The following is a 21,705-nucleotide window of genomic DNA, read 5'->3' as shown; positions in this document are numbered from 1 at the left end:
GGATCGTGAGCAAGGTGTTTGCCTCGGTCCGTTCACATCTGAACCCAAAAACCTGACCTGTGGTGTTCCACAGGGCTCTTCTCTTTCTCCCTTATTATTTAATCTCTATATTTCTCCCCTTATTTCTAAGTTGTAAGAGCTTCCTGGGGCCGTCTTCAATTACGCAGATGACCTCCAGCTCATTTTTGATATTGTTTCCTCCCCTATCTCTGTCGAAAGATTCCAGTCCACCATGTCTTTTATTGGTAATTGGATGAATGCAAACCAACTTAAACTGAACCCTGGAAAGACCGAGATAGTATTGACCGGGCCTCCGGCCAACCCCTGGAGTTCTAACTTCTGGCCGCCCTCGTTGGGTAGTGCCCCATGCCCAGTGAGCTCAGTGAAGAGTCTTGGAGTCACCATCAGTGGGGACCTGACTATGAAACCACAAATTAAATCAGTTCTCTCAGCTTGTTTTTTCCATCTTCGCCGCATTAGGAAGATCAGCAGGTTCCTCACCCATGAGGCCCTGGTTCAGACCATGCTGGGGCTGGTCATATCCCGTATTGATTATAGAAATGCGCTTTATGCGGGGATTCCCCTCTATCAATCCCGCCATCTCCAGCTGATCCAGAACCAAGCGGCCAGGCTGGTCTTTCGCCAGCCCAGAACAAGCTCAGCGAGGCCCCTCCTGAAGCAATTGCTCTGGCTCCCTGTAATCCAGCGCTGCCTCTTCAAGTTGGGCTGCCTCATTCATCAAGCCCTCGCTCAGCAAGGCCCGGCATTCATCTCCTGCCGCCTTGATCGATACATTCCATCTCGGGCCCTTCATTCTTCGAGCTCCAACTTACTATCACCATGTCCGTTTAAACGGAAAAGATTGGGTGGACTGAGATTTTCTTCCCAAGCTTCCCTTTTTTGGAACTCCTTACCCCCAGGCCTCCGTCTCATCCCCTCTTATCTCAATTTTAGAAAGGTGCTGAAAACGTGGTTATTTTCTCAAGCCTTCGTTTAGCTTTTTTTTTTTTTTCTTTCTTTTGCTCAGGATATCAACTGGCAGGTTCTCCTCTGCTATCCAAAGCGCCAAGAAGCCGTTGGTGTACGTGCGCTTAATAAATTTCTTTTTTCATTTCATTTCAAGATATGTTATTAACTAAAAATATTTTAGGGCCAAAAACCTAGGACCTGATTCACAGAAGTACTTAAGAAAAAATCCTAAATTTACTACTTTTGGTATTCACTGAATGCACTTACTACTTTTGGTATTCACAGAATGGATTTACGACTACTAACTTTATGTCCTCAATCGGGCTAGAAATTCTGGCCCAGAGGCGGAGCTTCTGGCCCAGAGGTGGGGCTTGCTGCCTGGAGGCGGAGCTTCCGGCTTGGGGCAGAGCTTGCGGCCAGGAGGCAGAGCTTCTGGCTCGGAGGTGGGGATTTTGCCATGGTTGAAATCTCCACCTCTGGGCCAGAAGCTCTGCCTCCAGGCCAGAATCTCCGGCCCGAGTGCGGACATAAAGTTAGTAGTCATAAATCCATTCTGTGAATACCAAAAGTAGTAAGTGCATTCTGTGAATACCAAAAGTAGTAAGTGCATTCTGTGAATACCAAAAGTAGTATGTTTCGGACTTTGTCTTAAGTTAGTTCTGTGAATCGGGCCCACACTGTGGAAGCACAGAAACAACAAGCGAGTGAGAAGCTGCTGGCTACTGCTGTTCAGGACCTGGAGCATTTACTGCTATTTTCTAACCCTGGGCAATGAATTTGTTAACTACACATTCCATTAAAAACACAAAGTTCAGGCAAAAACTCTGCTCCTCCACGTAGCAGAGTCAGCTACTAAACTGCACCCACAAATGCTTTTATGAAGCAACTTTACATGCTAAAAAGCAAATAACCAATTCACAAAAGAGAACTTTGAAAATGAAAAATATCAGGCAATGAGAGAGGTGATTATCTTAGGGTCTCCCCTAACCAACGGGGGTGGGGACCAAGAAGATGCCTTGAACACAAAGACCATATCATGCTGAACGATTGAGTGGTGGTTCCATCATCTAAGGACCACCCCAAGCACAGTCATGGGCAAAAATACAATCCCAACAAAAGGCCCTGCAAAGCATTATGGGACAATATTAGCAGTGCGCAGTGAATATTATAGTATCCAATATCAAAATAATTCTACTAAGAGCTGCAGTTCAACTAGTCGTTACTAGGTGTCCTTCACGAGTCAAATGGAAAAGCATTGAAATTAGTTGAACTGCAGCTTGATGTCATAATTTCAATGCTTTTGCATTTAACTCGTGTCAAATTTTTAGTGTGCCTGAAGTAATATCATTGTATAGTTGCACATAAATGGACTCAAGCGTAATGTGTATACGTTCGTGCCAAATTCATACAAGACAATTATTGTATTAGTTTTAATTGACATTCTTTTGCTGATACACTTGAAGGAAAAAAAGGTATTTTCCTGTCTTATTATACAGTTGTCCTGAATAATTTCTGTATTAGATATGTTTGATCGAAACGATGGTACCAAAGTGCAAATTACAAAAAAATGTAAGTAACCAATGTGAATCAGGCCCGCTGAGTTGACGTTTGAACAATAACATGTGGAATCCCCACAGTTGGGGCAGAGATCCATGCACTCTAATGTATAGGGGAACAGAAGGATGTTTATTTATCTTAAAATTAAATGTTAAACATATGTTTTTGCTAAAAGTTAATGTAAAGCATTATATTTATTTTCTTTGAATATACTACAGAATAAAAAACAGTACAGTACTATTAAATTAAGTTTGAATTAAAACTTTATTGATTTAAAACTTTAACTAATGGAAATACTGTTGTCACTATGACCTGGCCTTCTGATGTAGGTGGGTGGAGTAGATGTCAGCCATAAATTTGCAAAGTTCTGAAACATGGGATATAATTGGATGCCGGAGGTGTGGCTGATCCCTCCCCATTTGGAGAGTTGGGTACATAAGGACAGACTGCTTCAAAACATTTAGAGTACTCCAGCCATCACCGCGCATCTGTGGTAACCATACACACCTGTAGAGCTCCAGAAAGTGAGTATTATGTGTTGCAATACTATAGAATGGTACTGGGAGAGATTAGAGAGACAACCCCAGAAAGAGAATATATTTCACCCTGAGGAACATATTGCAATGTTATGGGTGTGCCACTTTTCACAGTATGAGCAGGAGATGAATATGGCTGATATGACTGGAGATTCATAACAATTAATATGGAGTATGTAACACAATCAGAAGGAGATGGCATCTTTGGCGGTAAAGCTGGAGATTACATACAGAGTGTATGGCGAAACGAGAGTAGAGACAGTGAGTATGGGGTACAGTTTATTAGGAAAAGTGAGTATGGGATACAAGAGATTAGTATGTTTTGTTATGATATGTCATGTTATGTTATTAAAACGTGTACAGTGCGCAAATTCCCATAGGTGTCTTGGCACTTTCAGGGCCATAGACATACTGCGCTGAGGTACATCTAATTTCTGAAGAGCCAGGATTTTTTTATTAACATTTTTATCAGTATGCAGAAAGAATACAGTAGATAAACAGGGAATCTTGATACACCAACATGTTTTTTGCTATCCAACATACACTAATATCATGAATTCAAAAAGGCTACAGGTGCCCACAATTTCAAACCCAACATTTTTTTTCTCTTGCCCTTAGATCTATAAACCACAGGCTCAAGATGATATATGGATAGCAATCTAGATTGCCAATTGATAAACGTTGGTGGTTCAGCATCAAGCCATAGGGTTGTTATACAAAGTCAGAAAATAGACATACAAATAAAGATAAATCCTGCTTCGGCCTCCTACCCGGGTCTGGCCAAGCTTTCTTGAGAGCCTAAAATCACCCGGTCCAGAGATAATTGCAATTGAATATCTAAGCTGTGATTCAAAAAATATTCGACGTCCCTGATGAAATGACAAAGTTTAGGACAAAGAAAAAACATATGAGATGCATCCGCTGCATATAACCCACAGCGATTGCACTTATCCCCCTGTGCAGAGCTCCACTTTGCCAGTTTTCCAGGGGTGTAGTATGAATTAAAAATGGTCATAAAATGTTGACCCTTTAAGGGACCATTAAATAAAACATTAGTAGATAACTCAATTATTCTCTCCAAATTAATTAAAGCTATACCAAATTTATTTTGCCCCGTTATCTCCCAAACCAAGAGATCATCCTCAGTTTTCTCTATAAACAGCTGATTAAAGGTCCCATTTTTTTTATCTTAATTTATTTGCTTACATGATTTCAATCCTATTGACTGTAATCAAATTTTGAGTTATTTTTTGCTCAACAAAACTACGAACCTGAAGATATTTAAAAAAGTCTGTACGGCCTAAATTATATTTCTTCTGCAAAAAAATCAAAAGAGACTAACTGACTCCCCTGAAAAAGATCTCTCACCTTACAAATTCCAGCTCGATGCCACCTGGCCATGACCTGATCTCTGAATACTTCAGGGAATAGCAGGCAATTCTTGAATGGAGTATAAAAATTTAATTTAGAACTTATACCAATTCTCCTCTTAATCTTCCTCCAAATTTCAAAGGCAGTAGAGACAATCTTGAACTTTGTTTTCTTATGATAACTAGGTTCAATTATACGGACTAGACATTGTCGCGCCTCTGCGCCCAAGAGCATTTCGTATAAAGACGGGGTAGAAAAATCTTCTGTGGGATCGTCCTGTAAAAGTAAAACACCCATGTGTTGCAAAAGAGCTATCCAATAATATAAACAGAAGTTAGGGACACCCCATCCACCTCTTTATCTAGGTAACATACACCATTTGAAAGCTCTCCTTGATCGCGATAGCTCCCCAAAAACCTAGAACACATTCTCTCAATTCGAGAAAAGAAAGAGGTTGAAATAAGTAAAGGAATAATCCGAAATACATATAGAAGTTTTGGAAAAACTAAGCATTTTTAAGACATTACTCTGCACATAAAGTGACAGATGTAAATTAATAATCCTTTCTAATGTCTTATTTGCCGAAGTAATAATTGGATCCAAATTTAAATGCACTACATCCTCAACTTTGGCTGAAATTTTAATGCCTAAATAGGTTGCTTTGGGTTCGAAACTCATATCACTGGAACAACCAGCTTCCCAATATATCAATTGTGTCTTAGTGACAGTTAATTTGTACCCTGAATAACTCCCAAATGTCTCAGCTGCTACGACAATCTTAGGTAAGGCAGTACTAATATCCAGCATAACAATAGCGATATCGTCTACGTACGCGAATACCTTGTACTCACCATTTTGTATCTCAACCGGTTTTATTTCAGGGCAGTTTTCCAAGACATTTATAAAGGGCTCAATATAAAGAGCAAACAGCAAGGGGGAACAAGGACAGCCTTGTCTCTTCCCCCTTGCTATTGCGATATTCCCTGAAAGCCTACCCGAAATACATATAGCAGCACTTGGGTGAGCGTATAGTGTCTGAATGGCCGTAATGAAGTCTTGTTGAAATCCCTTCCATGCTAAGACTGCCTACAGGAATCCCCACGAGACCCTGTCGAACGCTTTTGCTGCATCTAACATGGCGACAGTGAGAGGGGATTTGTTAGCCTGTGACCAGTCTAGCATGGAGAGAATCCTTTTAACGTGATGCGTCGTATCTCTATGTTTAATTAACCCATGCTGTCTTTTTGACACCAAGCTCGGCATAAAGTCATTAAACCTATTGGCGAGTAGCTTCAAATAGATCTTACTTTCTGTATTAAGTAACGAGATTGGTCTGTAAGACCCCATTTCAGTGTCTTTTCTCCCTTTCTTTTTAAAAACCACAATGGTTGCTTCTGACCAAGAATCAGGAGAATTACCTAAAAAGGCTTGCTGACACACTTCTAATTGTTCACTTTTAAGTATAATCTTAAAAGTTCGGTAAAATTCGAGTGGGATATTATCAGGACCCAACGCTTTACCGAGAGCCAAACCTAGTAAAGCTGACTCAACTTCTTCCCAAACAATGGGAGCAGATAATAGCACTTTTTGTATATCAAGCAGTACATTAGAGTCTAGATCTTTCAAAAATTCTGCCTCATCCTGTACCGGTGGCTCTGCCACAGTCACACTATACAGAGATTGGTAGAAACTACGAAAGGCTTCTAAAACACCCTCCTTAGTTTCTTGCAGCACTCCATTTAAATCGGAAATTTTAGCAATATCATTGAAAACTGCTTTCTGTCCTAATCTTGTAGCCAAGATTTTGCATGTTTTTTCACTAAATTCATGAGAGTCTTCCTTATGCTGGACATATTTCAACGCTATTTGATCAGCAGTATTAGTGTGAGCTACCGCCCTCTTGATAGTAAGATCTCTCTGGGCATTAATTGGATCCAGACCCTGCCTAATCACCTTCGATAATTTCCGCTCAGCTAATGTGACCGATTCAAAATCCTTTTTGTGTTTAGCCCATATCTTTTTCCTTTTGGTATTCGAGAAACTAAGGGTTTCCCCCCTAACTACAGATTTGAAAGTATCCCAAACAACTTCATTCGAAGCTGTTCCTTTATTAAATTTAAAAAAACTCCTGAATTATCTTAGTCATGAATTGATGATACTCATCATCCAATAGTAAGTTCCTTTCAAAAGACCAGGCTTGGTTGCCTTCTTTTAGCTGAGGGCCTAAACTGAGATCAATTATTAGAGGATTATGGTCAGAATCAATTTTAAAGGAAGAGTGTCCGTCAGGGAAGGGTTCAGAATGGTTGTAGCACGTGAAATATGAGGCCAGTTGTAAGTGGTCAGATGAAAAGACCAAATTCAAGAAAAAATACAAGATTTTTTCAGGAAACCCTCACTCACCCTAGTGGTGACATGCTTCATCATCGGGTCTACCGGGAGAGATCGAATACCTCCCCGGTGTGCTGCAATGCCAGGAGACTGCGGAGCAGGTTCTTGTGAGGGTAAAGAGTGAAAAAGTGTAGTGAGTTTAAAAATGTCCAAGGTTGTACCAAAAAATCATGTATTGGCTGGTCAACCTGACATAATAAAAACTTGCTATGTGTAGGGAAAACTCACCAAATACAATATACTGGTGTTTCCCTCCTAAAAGGGAAACACCAGTATATTGTATTTGGTTAGTTTTCCCTACACTTAGCAAGGGACTCCATCTCCCATAGTGCCACTCTCTGCACTTGGAAAATTCCGAGCCAAGTTTCCTGCTCTTCCAAGTGTTCTATGTTAATTGCTGTGGTATTGCCTGTAGATTCTGCTACGACAATGATACGAGGAGAAGAGATTTCATCACTAGGTAAGTTCACCACCATTGCCTTATGTAGAACAGGTCCAGCACCATCCGCAGGCTGTAATGCAGCATTTTTGGATATCTGTCTCTCAAACTGGAAGAGTATGTGCTCCCTGTTTCACTACACGTGCAGCCGGGTTTGTCTTCTCTACACATACACCCCCCTTTTTTAAATTACGGGTAGAAGCATTTTGGATGGCGCTCTAACCTCTGTCTGCTGCTCCCCCTGCAGCATTTTCAGTGACATCCTCCGCCGCAGGCTGCTCCTTCGTTTTGCCACTACGCGTAGTGACTTTCGGTGGCATTTTCCTTCGGGTCGTGTCTTTAGCTCCTCCATGCCCATGGACTACCCCGCAGTATAACCCTACCAAAAAGGCAGGGAGCCGCCAAAATGGAGCTCTTCGCCGAAGAGGGAGGAAACCTACAACCATCCGGGCGGTAGCCGAAGAAAGTTTGACGCAGGTGTGCACAGAGCCGGAGAAATAGCCGAAATATCCAGGTGCTCGATTTAGGCAGAAAAAAAGAGTACATTTTTTTCTTTTTAACTGTGCCTTTTATCCTCCAGACCACCTCTATCCAGTATACAGTCTCAAAACCCAGTTGATAGCCGGTAGATAGCCGGTAATAACAGGTATATGGCAAGAGGTGTCCAAGGTGTCCCCAAAAACACACAAAAGAAAAGAAGGGGGGGGCACACTCTTTGCTTCACCAGCGTTTCCCCCTCATAATACAGTGTAACCATACAGTGCAGCTATACAACAATGTAACAGGAGGATTGGCTTTCATGCAGACTCATTCTCAGGTTTATACCTCTCCGCCTACCTCCGTCTACCTCCCTGCTTAAAACTCCCCAGCGAGGTTCTTAACGGTTCTTAGCGGTTTTTCCGCTTCAGCTGTGCGTCCCGGTGCCTCCCACCTTCGCTGGTTTCAGTCCTGTGGGTCTGTCTAGTCTAGCCTCCGGTTCTCACTTAGGCTCCCCCACGACTCTCCCGTCACTGTCTGCAGGCACACACCACAATTTTCTGCCGCTCCGCTCTGCACACCCGCCGAAGATTCTCACAGCAGGTGCGGCGGTCACCATCACCAGCTCTGTTGTTCCTACTTCCGCGTCCTGGGCAGCAGCTCCGATCGGCACCCAGCTCCCTGCTTGCACCTCCGGCAGCTTCAAGCACGTCTCCGAAAACATCTTTAGGGCAAGTATCCTCAGTAGTTTTTAGTACACTTCATACACTTCTCCAGGTAGCGAGGGTCTATACTTGTACCGAATTCTCTCACACAGCCCACGCCACGGCCGCCATCTTGCCTCCAGAACTCACCGCACTGAAGAGCCAGGTCTTGAGCTGTTTTCTAAATGCAAGATGGGTTGGTATGGTCCTAAGGCATAGTGGAAGAGAGTTCCACAACCCAATTGTATTGTATCTGAAACTCTTACCACCCCAGTTTGTTTTTTCCGATTCTAAAAGTGGTACTCAGTCTAGCATTGGCCTAGAGATCTACTTGGAGAGTACCAATTAAATGTATTCCAAATAAATGTTAGACCTTCTCTGTGCAGAGCCTTGTGAGCGATGCAGATTCTCTAAACTTGATTTCTTGGCGTGCCGGGAGCTAATGAAGATCCTGAATGGCTGCCACTATTGGCTGATATTTAGGAACATCCAAGATCAGTCTGGCAGCCGCATTTTGTACAGCCTACAGTTTCCTTAGTAATATGGTCTGAGGATTCATGTACAAGTTATTACAATAGTCCAGCTTGGACAGGACTGGCGAGGACACAACAATTTTCCTAGTGTTTCTAGGAATAAAGGGGAGGACTTTTCTCAAGGTGTTAATGGTATAAAAAGAGGAGGACACCACTTTTGACACCTGGGTCTCATAGATAAGTGTCTCATCCATGATAAAGCCAAGGTTATAGGATGTCATCACTGGAGTAGGAGGAGGGCCCAAATTGCCTGGCCACCAGGCAGAAGACCAAGCTGGAGTGAGGTTACCGAACAGTAGCACCTCTGTTTTGCTTAAATTCAATTTCAAGCAGTGCTTGCTCATCCTGCTACTCAGGGCAGTCATGTAATTTTAGAGAATGGTTAACGTTCTTATCCACAACAGAGATCACCAGCTGGGTGTCATCAGCATAAGATGTTGGGTTCAGGTTAAAAGTTCTAATCAGTGGGGTGAGTTCAGAGACATAAATACTAAACAGCGTTGTCGTTAGTAGAGTGAGAGCCCTTCCTCTAATCTCTATTGTGTTCAGAATCAGTAAGTTTGGGGTACAAGAGGTTAAAGGCAGTGAGTAGCAGGATAAATGCTGTCCTCAATTTGAGCTAAACCAGCAGTGGAACTTCTAATACTAATATCGCTTCGCTTCCTGGCGAAGGTCTAAACTTAGAAAGCTCAACAAGTCCTCCTAAAGATATCCCTCTTATTGTACATATCGAACAGATTATGAAGTCCCTTATACTGCCAGTACTTGAGAGGGTAAAGGCTCTCTCAAAAAGGCTCAATAGTTTCGAACAAGGGACTCTTGACAACTTCTTCTCGCTAAAGGCGTTAATCAAGCTACATTAAAAAAATAGCCTTGCTTTAGACTAGCAGAAGTTGCAAGATTCGCCGCAGTCATGCACTATTGCTTCCCCAAACCAAAAAGGCTTCCCTGGGATTACGGGTAGCAATAATCCCCCAGTACTAACTACAAAAAAGGGGAGCAAATTAAGCAAACATACGATAGCAAAAAGGGATAATGGGTGTAGAGGTAGGGAACTTCCCCAACCCCAAGTAGACAAAAATGCACCTAGTAATGTACCAACTATAGAATCCACAGGAGCCAGTACTGCTGTTCCAGAGCAGACTCTGAAAGATAAAAATATCCCTAGTAACGTAGCAAATGAGAGGTCAAATCTGGCCCACAGATCGGGCGAAATAGAACGCGATCGGCCTGGGTCTCCCCTTATCGACTTGCCTCCTGCAAGTATGCCCTATGTAGTTGTTTTAACAGGAATTCCTCGGCTACCGCCTGGCAAAATAGAATCATATTCTGAACTCAAAAATAAAACTACATACTGGCTAAACAATAACAGGCCCTTGCTAAGGCAAATAGATGGAAAGGTTCTGTTCGCCAGAAGAGTTGGCTGGGTGGGCAGTAGAGTAAAGGATGTCCCAGGTGATTGTATACTAGTTAATTTTCGGGATATGCACCCCGTAAAGTTGATTTGCAACCGTCATAATGAGTCTGGTAACAGTGGAATAAGAGCATTTGGCTTGGGTTATTTCTACCCGCTACACGTGCCTCAGACCCAAAAGCAGAATCATGGCTACCAATCCTGGGGAGGGTTTCCTAGTGACTACTGTATCCATCCTACTTTAAACTTTGGTAACAGGCGGGAATATTATGCCCCAGCCTTAGGGTATTGATATATCTATTCCTTCCTTTCTAATCCAGTAGATAGCCCTATAAGTCACCCTCTGGCCCTAGTGGTATACCCAATTGATCATGGAGATGTCCTGCACTTAGGCTTATCCCCTCAGCTTGTAGAGCCAGTCAGAACTGAATCTAACTCTCCCAGAGTACAACTGGACTCCCAAACGAATCAAGCCTTAGATGCTACTGAATTCCTTAAGGTCATCAACGGGATCATAGCAGGCATACATAGGAAATTAGGCTCACCGGATTGGAATACCTTGGTGGAGGCGCACAAGATTTGCATCTTCCAGGAGACGTGGAGCTTGAAACCCATCCACAGAGTTGGTTATGTTACCTATTTTATACTCGCAGTATCCCCAATTACTGGGAAGGGTCGTCCTTCAGGAGAGCTTCTTATCTGGGTAAGCATTTCCCTGGGTTGCTATATCACACAAAAGCAGTGCAACTCCCCAGATACTCTTAGAATTTCGTTGAGGGGTCCTAATAGGGGGAGAACCCTTGAGCTATATAACATTTACGCTAGGGGTACAAAAAATGACTCTCCGTCCCCAATAGTAACCATCCTTGAAAATGAGCTTAGAGACTGCATTGATGGTATGCAACTTTTGGTCGCAGGAGATTTTAATTGAACATTTGAGCCTCTTAGACCTAGGTGAGGTTGATGCAAGGAGGAGTATACTTGATAAGTACAAATGAGTGCGCTGGGTTGCAATGAAACTCAAAGGTTCCTTCACCACATTTTTTTCAAAGTTTCATCCGTAAGTTATTCAATATATTACAAATCAATGATCCATACTAGTAATCCTTGTGATTATTGTTTTTATTTCACAATTTCTTGCAGGTTATCTTGCCAATAATCAATACAACTTTAGTACCCAATGCATTTCGGGTCCAAAGAAGTAGACCCTTCTTCAGGGGATTATGGAATGAAAGGAAACAGGACCAATTAATTCACTGTCCAATGTACACAAATATCAATACAGTTACCTCAGTGGTAAAAATGAACTTCCTAAATTATTACACACCAATGTTGAGTCTTTATGTATAAACAGCTCTAGTTCGTAAATGCAATGCAATATCACTTTCCTCATATCAAACCAGTCTAAATAAAAAATGCGCTTCGCCACCTCACTGATAAAAAGGAAGTATTATAGTACACAATCGCATGGCTTTAAATATACGATCACACTTCAGATCTACTTACATTCGACCATCAGGTCTGTTACACGCAAAGTGCTGGCGTATTGGCGTTCTCAAGATTACGCACCAAATGTTAAGGGGCAAACTAATGAGCAAAGTTCCGCTCACATGATCGGAAAGCCTTCCAATCACGGCAGTGTATTACTCAAGTCATGTGTCAAGGTCCATTCTAACTTCAAGGAAGTGAGTATTGTAAACAAACTAAGCGCTACCGGTACGATATGCATGGAAAAACAACACATATACGTGATATTGACATTGTGTATGTGCAACACTCAACTACAATACAATGTAAATTGAAATGAATAAAAAAGAACATGTAATTAACTTAATCAGGATGCAAGAATCAGTTCAAGGGTCACGGATATGGTCCAAGCCCATAGTTGCAAAAATTTACAAAAAACATGAATATTCTATTCGGTCATTAAGCCCAATGGCGTGGGCAGAATTGAGTTTTTTGATCCAGTAATATTCGCATCTAAGTCTTTGCTTAGAAGGATCCAGGTCGCTGCGTGGTGAGATTCTCTCCAAAACCGTGAATCTTAACTGAGAAATTTGGTGTCGAGCTTCAAGCCAGTGGCATGCAATAGTGGATTTGGAATTCATGAGTCTAATATTGCTCTTGTGCTCAGTTATGCGTGTTTTGACTTTTCTTTCGGTCTGTCCTACATATGTTTTGCCACACGGACATTTGATGGCATACACACAATTCATAGTGTCGCATGTACTATTGTGTTTCAGTTCAATTTGATACCCTTTGGTGGGGTGGGTAAATTGATTTCCCATAATCACATTTCCGCAATGGGTACAGTTTTGGCATTTGGTCATAGTGGGTTTCTTTGGAGTGTTCAAAAGTTCCTTAATGTTTTTCGACCTTTGAAACGCAAAAGTTATTTTTTCATTGTAAAGATCTTTTAAATCTGGCTCTTGCTGAATAAGTCTCCAATGTTTGTTTACAATTTTTTTGATTTTAGGTGCATCTGTAGAGAATTTCAATACACATACAGTTTTAGCTTCTTGGGTTTTGATTGACTCTTTTAACATGCTGGTTCGAGCCCGATTTGCCACTTTATTTAAAGATGTTTGCAATACATCATTTGGATATCCTCTTGATTGATATTTCATTACTTGTTCTTGCAAAACTTTAGACAACTCTTCTTCATTGGAGGTGATTCTTTTCATTCTTATAAATTGTGAAGTAGGTAAATGTTTTTTCAAGGACATAGGATGAAAACTTTGAAACAATAGTCATGAGTTTCTATCTGTTTTCTTGATGTGGACATTCGTGTTGATGATGTTATTTACAATTGCCACTTTAACATCAAGGAATGCTATAGATGGTTCATCTATGGTGTGAGTGAATTTGATCTGTTCATTACATGCATTGAGTGCAATGATGTTGTTTTTCAGGTCTTCTCTTGCTCCTCTCCATATTATGAATAGATCATCAATGTACCTTTTGTACATAATCAAATGTTCTGTCCATAACGGGTTTTCAAGAAAGTGCTCGGTTTCAAATGTGTTCATAAAGATATTGGCGTATGAGGGTGCCCCCCCAAAACCCATAGATGTGCCGCTACTCTGGTTATAAAATTTTCCGTCCCATTCAAAATAGCTGCAAAATAATGCAAATTGCATGAGTTGTATGATGAATAGTTTCTGTTCCTCTTCAAGGTCACTGTTTATAAGGCTCCACTCTAGTGCCTCTATACCCTCGTTGTGGGGGATAGAGGTGTAGAGGGCGGTAACATCAATGGTGCACAGTAAGTATGTTTCATTCATATCTAGTACAATATTTGTCAACAAGTTCAAAAAAGCCGTCGTGTCTTTAATGTATGTAGCACAGTTTTCTACAATCGGTTGCAAGAACCTATCAACAAATTTCCCTATTGGTTCAGAGATTGACCCACACGCAGAAACGATGGGTCTGAATGGCGGGTTGTTAAGATTCTTATGTATTTTCGGTGTCATATACAACTTCGGTCGTCTGGGGTGTTTCATCTCAAAATACTGTTTAGTTTTTTCATTTATCCACTTCATCTCATGGGCATGCTTGATGATTTTTTGTAGAATCAGTTGGTATTCTTGTGTAGGATCAGATTCTAGTGGAAGATATACATCAGGGTTGTTCACATGATCATTCACATTTTTTGTGTAAAAATCAGTGTCCATGACCAGTAGGGCCCCTCCTTTGTCTGCCTTTTGGAATGTCAGTTGTTTGTTGTTGTTCAGATTTTTCAAGGTATTCCATTCACTAGATGTGAGGTTACTTTTTTTAGGTTTGGTGTATGTAATTTGTTGAACATCTGTGAGGACCGATCGCTCAAAAGCTTCGATTGTTTTATGCGGGAATGGAGCACAGAATGAGCTTTTAGGTCTAAATTCTTTCTCCCAAGTTTTTTCAGCTTGAACTTCAGTGGAATCTTTAAAGAAGTATCTTAATTTCAGCGATCTGAAACATTTAAACAGTGCAATATCTGTTTCAGCTGGGTTGGAGCAATATGTAGGTACAAATGTCATCCCTTTGTTTAGAATTTTAGTTTCAGCTGGTGGAAGTTGTTTCGATGAAATGTTAACAATTAGTTGGTTTTCGTTTTTTGACTCCTTGTCCTCTCTGCAATGCTTTTTTCTGTTTCCACGTCCTCTTCTTGTGGTTCTATAGTTATTGGTGGAGCGTTTGCAGCAGGGCTGATCTCTAAAAAACTCACTTGCGGGGTCACATTGCTAGTTGAAGGTTTTGCTCCTGTATTATCTATTGGGATTGTTGTTTTAGTGATAGGTCTTCTTGTGGATGCTATATCTGAATCAGATACAACGCTTTCTTGAGATGATGATGTGGTGGTCTTTTTCGATTGTTGCTGTTGTGATTGCCATTTCCTTTGATTATAAATATCGGCCCAGGTATAAACCTCTTCCAGTTTATAATCCAAGGTATCTCTGCGATATTTGCGAATTTTTCGTTCATTCACTTCTTTTGCATATTTATCTAGTTTACTGTTCACATCTTCTAGAGTTTTTTGCAAATCTGGGATGATAACAACTCCACAGCAAGGAGGAGTATACCCTTATTAACTATTCAGCCAATAAAAAGTTGGTCCCAAAGGGCGATTCAGTTAAATGCATTGACCATGGAATTTGGGTTAAGAGCTGCTAACGGTCAAACCATTTTGGACTCCATGGGTGCTGTTACATTTAATAGGGTGAACCACATGATAAGGACTGATTATATCCTCCTTGATTTTACGCCCTGGAAGTTTGTCCAGGATATGGTTGTCTTACCCACTGTAGATAGCGACCACAACTCACTTTCGCTAACCCTTAAGAGCTTGTGGCCCAGAACAAGTAATGAAGTAACATCAAGTAAACTGGAGCTTGCCCCCAAAGTTTTTCCATCAAACTGTGGGAGACGCCTTAAGTGGTGTAAAGTAGCCCTGGATGAAATAAAGCTAGAGGCTATAGACACAACATTAACATCTTCGGAAAGGGAGCTGGACACTATCTCTTTAGCCGACCCTGCCCTAGGTAGGACAACGCTCATTTTACAAGATACCATCAAGTCTGTGGGGAAAGTATTTTTGAAGCAAGCACACAGGGGCAAGATGATAGGGTCCCAGAAGCCAAAGGGTGCGCACGATTGGTTCACTTCTACATGCAGGCACAAAAAGTCTGCCCTGATTAAGGCCATCAAAGAGAAGTCACAACCTTTGATACAGTGCTCTAGAAAAGAGTATAAGCAGGCAATAATAAACGCAAGAAAGGAGTGGGAAGATCAGTATTGGCAAACATTAAAAGAGGCTAGTTCTAGCAAGGATGCTAGACGCTTCTTGGATACAATAAGAGCTAGAAATAGACCGGATAGCGAACTCATTACATGCAATATTACTAGCCAAGCATGGTTTGACCACTTTTCAAAACAGTATACCTGCCAGTACAGGACTAGTGTTTTAGTCACATCTAATATCCATGTCTTGGAGGATGCTTCTAATGAGTTCCCTTTCACAATTAACGAAGTGGAGTGTGCTATTAGTACCATCGTGCCAAAAAAATCAGCCGCCCAGATGGCACCCTGGGGACATGCTTTGCTCGGATAAGCCGAAATGGGGAAGCTCATACACTCTTTGCTTATGGCCATCGACAGAGGCGCTGCCGTCCCTGAGTCCTGGAAAGGGGGTGAGGTTATGCCCATTTTGAAAAAGGGACTGAGGGACGACCCTTCCAATTATCGGCCTATAATCTTATTAGACTCAACTCAGAAGGATGTTGGTAAGGTGCTGCTGGAGAGAATATTACAATGGATTGACGAAAATCAGATTCTCTCCGATTACCAAATGGGGTTTAGGGCTGGTACGGACACAATAGAGCAGGCCTTAAGATTAATGCTAATCTACTGGAAGGTGGTGGTTCTAGGCAAAGGCAGTCTTTATCTCGCGTCTATCGACCTATAGACTGCCTTTGACCTTGTGCCTAGGGAGACTCTCTGGGGTGTACTCTCTGATATGGGGCTCCCACGTTACTTCCTATCTATTTTGGTGAAGCTCCACGAAGGCAATTTTGCCCAAGTAAGATGGGGCACAGAAGGCGAGAAAACAAACAGAATCCCGGTAGAGGTAGGGGTTCACCAGGGATGTGTTCTCGCTCCCACACTTTTCTCACTATACGTGAACGGTGTGGTTGAGCATCTGCTAAAAGATCCTTAAGACGAACCATCTCTAGCGGGCGATCCAATTCCTACCCTCCTATTTGCGGATGATACGCTTCTAATATCTAAGACCCCAATGGGCCTCCAAAACCTCCTTAATAACTTCCAGGTTTTCTGCATGCAGCGGGGTTTAGTAATTAATACTAATAAAACAAAATATTTGGGGATGAATCCCCCAACAAAACTTAGCCGCCCACCTACACAGAATCTTGTGCCTCTGGAAAGGGTGATTGTGTTCGACTATCTAGGCATACGCATCTCGCATACTATGCAGTGGACCCCGCACCTCTGTAAAATGCTGTTAACTCCCAGGAGGGTAGCCGGGGCACTGCTCAAGGAACAGCGTTCTTGTTCGATTAGGCCAATAGCCCCTGCCATTGACACTTATATAGCTAAGGGAGTTAGCTCTGCTCTTTATGGGGCAGAGCTATGGGGCACTACTGGTACAGATGAATTTAGAAAATAAATTCTATAGGGATCTTATGTCACTTCCCCAGAGTACCCCATTGATACCCTTATTGCTTGATTTAGGGTGTGGCCCTATTAGCGATCTGGCAAAGCTCCGGCCGTTGCTCTCATGGGCCCGGTTGTGGCGGCGAGTACCTGAATTGCCAGATATGCTAAAGGGCTCTCTGAAGTAATGTCATTGCCTGGATGGCATAAAGTAAAGTGGCAAAAAGATGTAAAAGCCTTGCTAGGTGACTTGGGCCTCAGTGAGGCATGGGTTAGTAGGTCCTCTCCCCCGAAGGCAACCCTAAAGAGACTCTATTGGAATTGGGTTGCGTCTAGAACCAGCACTGATCATGCTCTGGGCAGGCTCATGGACGACTTTCTCGAATTCAAGGATCTACCAATCCGGGAACCTTACTTGGATATCATCTGGAAACCATTTGATAGGGCCCTCTACTTCAGTTTTAGGGTCGGGGCTCTCCAAGTGCGTGCTTTAACAGCTCGCTGGAAACCCTCGGCTCAGACGATAGTATTCTGCCCTTTCTGTCTAACCGGACTAGAATCAATAGCACACTTTATGTTTGAATGCCCGGCGTATAGGAACCCAAGGAACAGGTGGCTCAAACCTCTGTGTCGGTTGCTAAACACTAAGTCTAATATTGAGGCACTGCGCATTCTAATGGCAGACTCACTGCCATTGTATGCCTGTGGTCTCTCCATATTTGTATCATGGCCTTGGCATGTTAGAAGTAAAAGGCTTAAATTAAATGTTCAATCTGATTCTAAATTGATTGCTTAAAATGTTGCTTTTAACATGTAAATATGCTTGTAAAAATGTTGTGTAAATAGATTATTTCTTGTTTTTAATCCCTAATGTGTTTTTTAAAAAATTGTGAAGCTTTTATAATATGTTTTTATCGAAATAAAGCCTTTTTTGACTTTGACTTTCAATATAGACATGAAGACAACAAGAGTTTTTTTACTAATCAAATGAATATTAAAACTTCTAGGACCTGCCTCCCCAGCCATTCTTAGAGCTTTGGGGGCTCGAACAGTCTGTATTGTCACAGTGTGATGGCTAGTAGTTGCACATTTACTGCATTAGCAGCTCTGGCAGTGGCAGTGGGTGGTGCAAGCTGGAAAGGCCCAAAGAACTGGGTACCGGTGAATTGAGAGAGTCCGTATAGAGGTATTTAACTCAATAAGAAAGAGGTGGTAGCAATGGAGGTTCCACCAGGACACTAACGTCCATGAATATAACACAGTGAGTATGGGATACAGGAGATTGAAAACACTGAGCTTGGGTACAGGAGATTAGAGACAGTGAGTATGGGATACAGGAGATTGAAAACACTGAGCTTGGGTACAGGAGATTAGAAACAGTGAGTATGGGATACAGGAGATTGAAAACACTGAGCTTGTGTACAGGAGATTAGAAACCGTGAGTATGGGGTACAGGAGATTGAAAACACTGAGCTTGGGTACAGGAGATTAGAAACAGTGAGTATGGGGTACAGGAGATTGAAAACACTGAGCTTGAGTACAGGAGATTAGAAACAGTGAGTATGGGGTACAGGAGATTGAAAACACTGAGCTTGTGTACAGGAGATTAGAAACAGTGAGTATGGGGTACAGGAGATTGAAAACACTGAGCTTGGGTACAGGAGATTAGAAACAGTGAGTATGGGATACAGGAGATTGAAAACACTGAGCTTGGGTACAGGAGATTAGAAACAGTGAGTATGGGGTACAGGAGATTGAAAACACTGAGCTTGGGTACAGGAGATTAGAAACAGTGAGTATGGGGTACAGGAGATTGAAAACACTGAGCTTGGGTACAGGAGATTAGAAACAGTGAGTATGGGGTACAGGAGATTGAAAACACTGAGCTTGTGTACAGGAGATTAGAAACAGTGAGTATAGGGTACAGGAGATTATATAAATTGAGTATGGGGTACCGAAGACTAGAGAAAGTAAGGATACAATACAGAATATTAGAGGCATTGAGTATGGGGTATTTAACTTTATATGAAAGAGATTGCATACAGTGAATATGGTGTACAATAGATTAAAGACAGGGAGTATGCAATACAGCAGATTAGAGTCACTGTGTTGGGGTAGAGTAGATTAGAGACAATGAGTATTATGTAAGAGATTACAGACTGTGAGTGTGAGGTACAAGGTTACAGACAATGAGTTTGGGTAAAGAGAAGAGATATAGTGAGTTTTGGGTACAGAATACTAGAGATAGTGAGTATGGAATACATAAGATTAGAAGCATTGACTATGGAGTATTTCACTTGATAAGAAAGGGATGGCAGTATTGGAAGAATTGCACAAGATCAAAGACAGTGAGAACAGGGTACTTGTGGAAGAGGTGTGGTGCAGAGGCCAGGGCGACTGACGCCGGACGCTGGGGATCACGCTTCGATCCCCAGCACCGACGGCAAGGCTCTTCCCAGGACCATATGATTCTGGGCAATATCTTGCTTAATCTTACCGACTGCCCCCAGCGCCGGGATGCCTATGGGTAGCTGTGCGATTTACAAATACTGGATTTATTTACTAGAGATTAGCGACAGTGAGTCTGTGGCATAAGAGATTACAGACAGTGAGTTTGGCGTATAGCAGACTAGAGAAAGTGAATATGAGATACAATAGATTATATACAGTGAGCAAGGGGTATAGAGTAGACAGAGTAATTATGGGATATTTAACTCAATAAGGAAGAGAAGGATGCATTGGAGGTACTGCGGGTCGTTACTGACAGTGAATACGAGGCACAAACGATTAGAAACTGCAAGTATGGGATACAGGAGACTAGAAACAGTGATTATTGGGTATTTAACTCAATATGGAAGAGGTGGTAGCCTTGTAGGTAGTGCAGGAGATTACAGACAGTGAGTATGGTATAAAAGAGATCAGAAACAGTGAGTATGAAGGATCGGGCATTGCAGATAATGAGTATGGGGTACAAGAGGTTAGGAGAAGTGAGTATGGTGTACAGGGGAGAATAGAAACAGTGAGCATGGGATAGAAGGGAATTTAGACAGTGACTATGGATACAGAGAATTAGAGACAGCGAGTATCGGCTACAGGAGATTAGAGACAATGAGTATGGGGTATTTAACTCAATAAGGGAGAGATGGCAGCATTGCGGGTAGTGCAAGAGATTACAGATAGTGGCAATGAGATATAAGAGTTTAGAAACAGTGAGTAGGGGGTATTTAATCTGATAAAGAAGGCAAGGCAGCAATGCAGATAGTGCAGGAGATTATGGGCAGCCAGTATGGGGTTTAAGAGATTAGAGGCAGTGAGCATGGGGTACAAGGGATCACAGGCAGTGAACATAAGGTATTTATCTCAACAAGAAAGTGATGGAAGACTTGGGTGCAGTACAGGGTATTAGGGAAAGTGAGTGTGTGGCATTTAACTCTCTTAGAAAAATATGTAATGTAATGTAATGTAAAAATTACGGGACCTTAAGTAGGGCTATGTGGGAAGAATGAAGATTACGAGAGGGAACATAAGAGTGTAATAGTGAAGAAATAAAGAGGGGTCTCATGCCGGCGAGAGACTTAAAGATGGTACAGCCCAGCTTAAATTTACACCGCTCGGACACAGGGAGCCAATGGAGGGATTTTAACAGAGGGCTCACATGTTGATGCCTAGGTTGATGGTAAATGAGGCGTGCAGCCTGGTTCTGAACGAGCTGCAGTCTCTTCACTAAATAGGACGGGATACCTGCATATAGAGAATTGGCATAATCAATCCTCGAAATGACTAAAGCTAGCAGGACCAGGGTGAGGGCCTCAGTGGTCAAAAAGCGGGCAATCTTCTGAATTTTATGAAGCTGGAAGAAGCTCGACGAGACTACAGCATTGATCTGGGGCTTCATCGTGAGAACATTACTGACGATGACTCCCAGACTTTTTGCTGAGTCGACAGTACTCGGGGGGGGGACCTAGGCTCACAGGCCAAAAGGTAGATTTCCATGGGTTGGCAGCTCCCCCGACAAGCACCAATTCTGTCTTGTCGGGGTTGAGCTTGAGGTGATTAACCCCCATCCAGTCGCTGATGTGGCAGAGGGTAGACTGGAAGTTAAGGAGGAATATGTCAACATTAGATACAGGCCTGGGCACAGCACTCTGAACCAGAGTTTTTATTTTCCTAAACTCCCTGAGAAATAGATAAACATATCCATGTTTGTGAATTTCAGACATCAAATAGGGGTTATTTAACTGCAAATAGATGTGACTGAGATAATGCAGACTCCCATAGAGTGAGCAGGAGGAACATACCTCTCTGCGCTACCAACAGCAGAAGGAGTAGCATGTATTTACCTTTCTGAGGGAGTGACTGCAGAGTGAGTAGGATGCATTTATCTCTTGGAAGGAGTGATAGGAGATGTAATATGGGCAATGTCCCTCTTTGCATGAGCAACAGAAGATACATGGATAGGCAGGAGATTCTCACAAAGTGAGTTGATGTATTCACCTCTCAGAGGGGTGACAGCGGAGACTGCAGGGCTATGGAGAGAGCAGGAGATTAAGTCACTGACGTTTAACTCTGAGTGGAAGATATGCTAGCGGTAGGACTTAAGATTACAGCAAAGAGTGGTATCCCAGTGTATAGGGAACATATGTGTGAATTAGGAGGGATT

The 21,705-nt window shown here is 42.2% G+C and overlaps 1 protein-coding gene across 1 annotated transcript in view; it reads left to right on the top strand.

Annotated features, from left to right (window-relative positions):
• The first annotated feature begins 2,996 nt into the window (after positions 1-2,996).
• The window catches only part of LOC147729448 (uncharacterized), a 37,407-nt gene continuing 18,698 nt past the window's right edge, over positions 2,997-21,705 (top strand). The window contains exon 1 of the mRNA XM_086958430.1: positions 2,997-3,050. The gene's annotated coding sequence lies outside the window, so the exon portion shown is untranslated. The remainder of the gene's footprint in view (positions 3,051-21,705) is intronic.

Source organism: Lissotriton vulgaris, chromosome 2_1 (assembly GCF_964263255.1).
Source record: "Lissotriton vulgaris chromosome 2_1, aLisVul1.2, whole genome shotgun sequence".
NCBI classification, from domain to species: domain Eukaryota; kingdom Metazoa; phylum Chordata; class Amphibia; order Caudata; family Salamandridae; genus Lissotriton; species Lissotriton vulgaris.
This window is presented reverse-complemented; position numbering and strand designations above follow the sequence as displayed.